This window comes from Cynocephalus volans, chromosome 6, assembly GCF_027409185.1.
Source record: "Cynocephalus volans isolate mCynVol1 chromosome 6, mCynVol1.pri, whole genome shotgun sequence".
Lineage (NCBI taxonomy): Eukaryota > Metazoa > Chordata > Mammalia > Dermoptera > Cynocephalidae > Cynocephalus > Cynocephalus volans.
The window spans coordinates 85,873,056-85,880,787 of NC_084465.1; the positions used below are offsets into that span (position 1 = coordinate 85,873,056).

At 41.1% G+C, this 7,732-nt stretch overlaps 1 non-coding gene across 1 annotated transcript; it reads left to right on the top strand.

The window, feature by feature from the left end:
* The first annotated feature begins 6,177 nt into the window (after positions 1-6,177).
* LOC134381341 (U6 spliceosomal RNA) lies at positions 6,178-6,284 on the top strand. Its single transcript, XR_010023941.1, has one exon. It is a non-coding gene; the product is annotated as a U6 spliceosomal RNA (small nuclear RNA).
* The last annotated feature ends 1,448 nt before the right edge of the window (positions 6,285-7,732 follow it).

Below are 7,732 nucleotides of genomic sequence, written 5' to 3' on the forward strand. Positions count from 1 at the left end.
CTACATGGTCCCTGAAGGCACCATGCTGTCTCTCATCTCTGCTTTTACCTCTGCCAAAAATGCCTTCCCATACCCCTTTATTTTTAAGGTCCAATCAAGTATCTCCTCCACATTTCTCCTCCAAGATGTAATTTCACCTGTCCCTACCCCTGCACCTGCCCCTGCCCAGAACAAATTGACCACTTCCTACATGGTACCCCCAGTCAGACTTTTTCCTGCTACCATCTCAGGCTGACTTATTATTTATTTACTTGACTATCTCCCCAAGGAGGCAAAGACTCTGCCTCATTAATTTTATATCCCCAATTACTGTATATATAACAGCTATGGAATTAGTGAATGAATTTAATAAGAAACCATAGTTTATCATGCTACTTAATCTTCCACAAAATGGGTACCTAAAATGCTTATTTGTAAATTTACAATTAGAGATGTCCTTAGCATAAGAACTGACATATGACTAATTTTTAGAAAAACAGTAACATAAAGTAAAGATTAGGCATAGGGATATAGGGGGCAAAATGTTTGCATTTGAATCCTGGCTGTATCACATGTGATCGTGATCAACTGTTACCTCTCTTAGTCTCTTTACTCATCTGGAAGAGGGTAACAATGGAGTCCACATCCATCAGTTATTGGAGGCATAGGAGGTAATATTCCTAAAACCTAGGGCCTGGCTAAGTAAAGACTTAAATTAAATGTAAGCTATTAACTATTATTGTTTGTTGTTTGCTTCTTTGTTTCCACTAGTTTCAGTTTCAAAGATCAACCTTCTTTCAGAACTTTTTTTTCTAATTCTAAGGCTACCTGCCTATGTAGGGCTTCCCAAGAACTGGCTGCATCTACTAAATACACAGCCATAAAGGGAAGAAAGGAAATAAAATGGAATATGGAAAATGCAATACAGGAATAACAAGGACCATATTTTATGCTTTGTCTCCATTAGATCTTTTTTTTTTTTTTTCTTTTAATGTACAAGAAGGAATTTATTGCCTCATGTTCAAGGTGGTTCAGGGAGGAGCTGACCCCAGGCTGAGTGATGCCAATCTAGTGCTGAGGCACCCCTATTTCCCTGACTGCTCTCCTGACTGTGCCCCACCTTGATATCATATATGCCCAGGTGTGCCCCACCCTGCTGTAACAACTAACAGACCTGGAAATTTTCCCACCTAAATGGAAGTTATAACCATATAAGGTCACCCCTTTATCCCATTGTAAAAACCGGAAGTGTAACAATATAAGAGAGACAGCCCTGCTTCGTTCAGGGCTCAGTCTTTGTGACACAAGTCTGCTGAGCCGTTGCTGGCATCAATAAACTCTGCTTCCTGCTACAAGCCTCAGTGTCCTGCCTCTCCCTGAGAGTTTGCTGTAACAGGGCTATAACATGCTGTAACAGTGCCAGTTTGGCCAGACACAGAGGATTCTTGAGACTGATGACCCTGGGAGGACCAGCTAACGTGGGCTTCTCCTGGGGAAGGGGTGGACTTCTGGCACAGGGGAGGGGCTGCTTCCTTGAGACTCAAAGAGGGGGGAGGGGGAGAGCCAACTTCTAGTCTAGAAGACACCCTCATTGTAAAGACCTGAGTCAAGAAGCTGCTTAGAATCATTTCTCAACTTGTTACATTGTGAAATATTTCTTACATATTGAAGAGCATGTAAAACAAAGTATGTGTACAGGTTGAAGAATAACAATAAAGCAAATACCCTGGAACCACCATTCTGGATGAGAAATTAACTAACTACCATGCCTTGCACTAACTCCAGTGAATCTCACCTCAATTACATCATCCTTCCTTCCCATCCCCCTCAATTTTGAGTTTATCATTCCACTTCCCACCTTGGAATGTAGCCCTGAGCAAAATAATATTTTGTGTTGGCTGCCACTTATATATGGAATCGTTCTTCTTTCAATGCTTCTTTTGATCCACATTATGAATTTTGAGATTCCTCCATGTTGATATGTGGAGTTGTGGTTCATTTGTCTTCACTATGTATAATAAACATACGTTGATTTATCTGCCCTTTCTATGCTTGGTGAAGATTTGGTTGTTTCCAGTTTTTTCTTACCACAAACAGTGCTGCTATGAAAATTCTTGTCTCCCAGTGAACAAATTCCAGAATTTCTTTAGAAGTAGGTTGTAGGATGTCTGAGTGTGACTGTTCAGCTTTACAAGATGATGCCAATCCTCTTCCAAAAGTTTGTTCTCCCTGTGTGGTTATTGCTCCTGAGATTTCCCTAATACTTTGTGGTCTGGAGAGTTAATTTGATGAGATTGATGGGTTTCAGTGAAAGAAAAGAGACACCTGGCTCTTGAATGCCCTACAACATGTAATCACTGGCACCTGCAGCAGCCCTGGGGCATGTCAACACAGGTGTCAAGGAGACCTATGTAAGCCAGAAAGAAGATCAACACAGTGGCCACATGAGCTGTGGAGCCACTGGCTCTAATGATCACTAACCTCTGGTTGGGAGCAGGGACAAACCCCTGCTACTGCTGGCATTCAAATATACCCAGAGAGAAAACGCTTCCACACAATAATGAGACAATTGGCACCAGGCTTCCTAAGCCATAGAAACCTCTGCTCACCAGGAACACAGAGCACTGGGCAGGTAAAGCAAAGCTACAGCATAGCTCAACCCTTCTCTTCTCCCTCCCTAGGCATGAAAGATTTGAACAGAAACCCACAGATCTCTGACAGAACCTATGTCAAATCCCAATACTGGGTAAACAGAGGAAAAATAACATTTATTGAAATGTTCAATTAGTTCTAAAGAAGGAGACTGTATCAGTTATCTATTGTTGTCTAACAAATTACCTCAAAATTTAGTAGCCTAAAACAATAATAATCACTATGATCTCTCACAATTTCAGTGGGTCAGGAATTTGGGAGGGGCTTGGTGGGGTGGTTCTGCCCTGGAAACACTCATGAGGTTGCAGTTGGCCATGAGACTTTTGTCAACTAAGGATTGATGGTTCGGGAAGATCCATTCTGAAGGTGCTGGCTCTTGGTGGGAGACTTTATTTCTTCCTCTGGTGGCTCCATCCCACGGAGCTGCTAGAGTGTCTTCATGGCATGATGGCAGGCTTCCCCAGGAATGATAGACCCAAAAACACAGAGGAAGCTGCATTGTCTTTTGTGACCTTCAAATTTCAGAAGTCACACACCATTACTTTTCCACCATGGTGAGACACCACTGGTCTCACAGGTCAGCCTTGGTTCACTGTAGGAGGGCAGGAAGAACAGGGGTGGGGCTCCTGGGGGATATCTTGGAGGGTGGCTATAGCAGGGACTAATCCAAGGATGATGAACAGCTGTTCCCCTGTGGGAAAGAGTTACAAGGCACATAGATATTCTAGCTCTTTGAAACTCAAAGTGTGGTCCTGGAATCAGAAGCATCAGCATCACCCAGACCTTGTTGGAAATGCAGATTCTCAACCCCAGGCCAAATAGTTTCAGAGGGTGGGAAGTACAAAGTCCAGGGAACACATCTGGTGAGGGCCTCTTCCCAGCGATGGCAGGGTGTCACATGGTGAATAGGGCAGAAGCAAGAGCTCCATTAGATCTTAAGATACAGGGCTGTGCAATGGAGGAAACCCAACAAATATTTGTGGCAATGAAGAAAAGAACACAGGCTTAGAAGTCACATGGATGTAAGATCAGACCTGCCCACATTTGAATCCAATTCTGCTATTTACTCAAAATGAGGACCTTGAGAATCAGTTAATAACATATCAGAAAAGCTAATTGGTTCACCATGGTTACCAGGAGAATAGGGCCTAGTTTCCAAAATGTAGCAAATAGGTGAGCCAAATGAAAAAGAGGGAAAATTTCATCATTTGTCTTTTTTTTCAGAAATGCTATATTTAAAAATATATCAACATTCAAACACCATGTGCTTTCTTGAATTTTAACTCTTACCTTTTCCTCTTGTTTCTGCTGGGTTGTTTTTGAGTGGATAAACAAGTTCTTATTGCCATGATACAGCTTAAGATTCCTAAGCACATCAGGCAAGCATATGCATGAAATAAAATTTCCACAAAAAAGAGAATAGTCAAAAAGCATCACTGGGACGTCAACCAAGTGTAAGGCTCTGCCAGGAAATGGGAGTTTCAGAAAACTGTCCTACCCAGCCGCTGCCTGTGAGGATTTGGCAATCTTATTTAGGACAAAGTGCACATGCCCCTGAGAAGACAAGAGAACATAGGATAAGGCCCGATATGTAGGGCAGACAATACGTTGTTACAGGAATTTAGAAGAGAGAGAAGTCACAAGAGGGCTGGCAGGTTCAGGGAAAACTTCACAGAAGTGAGCCTGAGCTGATTTTTGATGACTGGGAAAGAGGAAGAGAAGAAGAAAGAAATGCCAGAAAGTGCATCATTATGAGAAAAGAGAGAGAGTGAAACACTTTAGGTGGAACAGAAAGCTCCAGGCAGGAGATAATGAGACTGAGTTATAAAAAGAACCTAAATGTCAAGTTAAGAAACTTGGATTTTAGCCAGAGAGTAGCTGGAAAGCTGCTGAATATTTTAGATGAAAAAAAAAAATTACAAAGTGAAAGCATATTTAGGATTTAATTTTTTAAATTTTCTTTATTTTGTTGAAAAAGAAATAAATTCACGTAGTCTAAATTTAGAAGGTATAAAAAGGTATATAGGGAAAGGTCTCCCTCCCACTTTGGTCCACTGCTGCCTACTGCTGTCCCTGGAGGCAAACCAGTGTTACCAGTTTCTTGCATATTCTTCCAGAGATATCTATGCATATAGAAGCTGAGATACACATAAATTCTCTCTCCCCACTTTTCTTTGTAAATGCTATGCATACACACTTACTTATCTTGCATTTTTCACTCAAAAATATAACCTAGAGATAGATTATTTTGTATGAATATATAGAGTCTTCATTCACATTTTTTTTAGTAGATGGATGGTACAAAAGAATATACAGTTAAAATTCTACTTCTTCTGCACCTTGCTGCCCAGTTCTTCCTGGAGACAAGCCAATTTGTCTAGTTTCTTATATATCCTTCCAGAGATACTTAAGGCATATGGAAATAAACACATTTACAGTCCTTTCCCTCTATTTAAGAATAAACAAACAGGATGCATACTATACATTCACTATCTCACCTTTCTTATTTAAAAATACTTTTAAGACTCTGCAGCTTTCAAACCTAAACAGCGCTGTTCACCCTGGACGCGCAACGTGGGAGGACTCGCCTTCTAAATTCCAGCTACGTAGCAGGACTAGAGTCGACAAAGAGCCGAAATTTGATACATTTTCAACGCTTACTGTCCATTGAGGAAAGCAGACCAGAGAAAACACTAGAAAAATGTGTTTGGCTGGGCTCATTAAACATCGGTGTGTTCACTGAGAAGGAGGACATAAGCACGAACTACCGCAACGTGAGCACGTGTAATTTCCCCTTCACAAATAATTCTTCATTTTGAGCATCGTAACTCTGAAGTGGGACGTTATCATCTGTTTCACGGATGAGGTGACAGGCTCAGAAACTGTTCACGTTTGCACAGCTTGCAAAGGGGAACTGAAATTGTGATCTACTTTCCATACCTTTATCCTATACAATTATCAGGGGCAAAAAAGGGAGGAGAGGAAGAGAAAGAAATAAAATGAGGATAGACTCCACCCGCCCCGCTCCCCGTTATACAACAGGCTGGGTTACCAGGGACTCTTATTAAATGATGGAGAACAGTTAAAATAGAATAGTTAAAAATTGACTCAAGAAGCTCCAAAACATTATGCTAAATAAAAGAAGCCAGACACAAAAGAACAGGTCTTTGCAACACAGCAGAACAGGAAACTGCAGGCCCCTGAATTACCAACGATCGGCTTCAGTCGGTCCTCCTGTTGTCACGTGAGGCAGGGTGTAAGCTGAGCATGGCAGAGAGGACCATGCCCTCCAGAGGATCTCAGGAGCCTGAACATTCTCCACCGAGGTGCTGGATCCAGATTAGACCAATCAGAGAACTGGATTCAGAATCAACCAGTCAGCTCCTGACTTTATCAGCCAATCAACCCTTGTCTGTACACCAATTGGTGTTGCCTCATTATCATATGGGCTTGACTTGGAACTAGCCATTCCTTAGCACCTTGTCATTTGGCCTGATTCAGAGCTAGCCAATCAGGTTTACCTAAAGCCTTTTAAAAGCCTGTTCAGTGCTCGCTTCAGCAGCACATATACTAAAATTGGAACGATACAGAGAAGATTAGCATGGCCCCTGCGCAAGGATGACACGCAAATTCGTGAAGCGTTCCATATTTTTTTACAATAAATTTAAGATCTTCAAAAAAATAAAAAAATAAAAGCCTGTTCAGCCCTGGGTTCCAAGAGACAGGTTTGAGGGCTGATCTTTTGTCTCCAAGGTAGCGAGCCCTTGCTCAGTAACAGTAAGATGGGAGTAAAAGGAGTTATCGGATTCAGAATGTTTTTCTGAAAAAATCGTTCTGTGGAAAACCACAAAATATGCTGAGGGAAGTTAAAGAAACCCTAAATAAATGGAGAGATATAACATGCTCATGGATCAGAAAATGTTAAGATGTCCATTTTCTCCAAGTTCATCTATTCAATCCCAACCCCTCTAAAATACTACAAGGCTTTTCTATAGAAATTGACAATTAGATTCTAAAGCTTGAATGGAAATGTGAAGGATCTAGAGTAGGCAGAACAATTTTGAAACAACAAAGTTGGAGGTCTAAGTACCTGATACAAGACTAATTATAAAGCCGCAATAATCAAGACAGTGTGGTATAGGTGTAAAGACAAAAGAATCAATGGACTACAATAGAGATTCCAGGAATATAATCAAGCCTGTCTGGCCAATTGACTTTTACAAAGTTTCCAGGACAACTCAGTGGAGGAGGATAATCTCTGCAACAAATGGTGCTAGGACAACTGGATATCTACATACAAAATATTCATTTTGACCCTTAACTTTGTTAAATCAAACTAAAAACTTTTGGCCTGAGAAAGCCTCTTTTCTCACTCTGGTGCTCTTACATAGGAACCTCAACTTGACTTGGCGCATAAGCACATGGGCAAATGAAAACCTAACTGAGAAGTGTACTTCTGGGACAATAGCTAAATCTCAGCCAATTGCAGTCAGTCACCTGTTCTGTACCTCACTTCCTTTTTCTGAACCATCACTTCACTTTTTCTGTCTATAAATTTAACTGACCATGTATTTTCTTTCTTTTTTTTTTTTTTTAATTTTATTTTGTCGATATACATTGTGGCTGATTATTGCTCCCCATCACCAAAACCTCCCTCCCTTCTCCCTCCCCCCCTCCCCCCCAGCAATGTCCTTTCTGTTTGCTTGTCATATCAACTTCAAATAATTGTGGTTGTTATATCTTCTTCCCCATCCCCCGGTTTGTGTGTGTGTGTGTGTGTGTGTGTGTGTGTGTGTGTGTGTGTGTGTGTGTGTGTGTGTGAATTTATATATTAATTTTTAGCTCCCACCAATAAGTGAGAACATGTGGTATTTCTCTTTCTGTGCCTGACTTGTTTCACTTAATATAATTCTCTCAAGGTCCATCCATGTTGTTGCAAATGGCAGTATTTCATTCGTTTTTATAGCTGAGTAGTATTCCATTGTGTAGATGTACCACATTTTCCGTATCCACTCATCCGATGATGGACATTTGGGCTGGTTCCAACTCTTGGCTATTGTAAAGAGGGCTGCGATGAACATTGGGAAACAGGTATACCTTC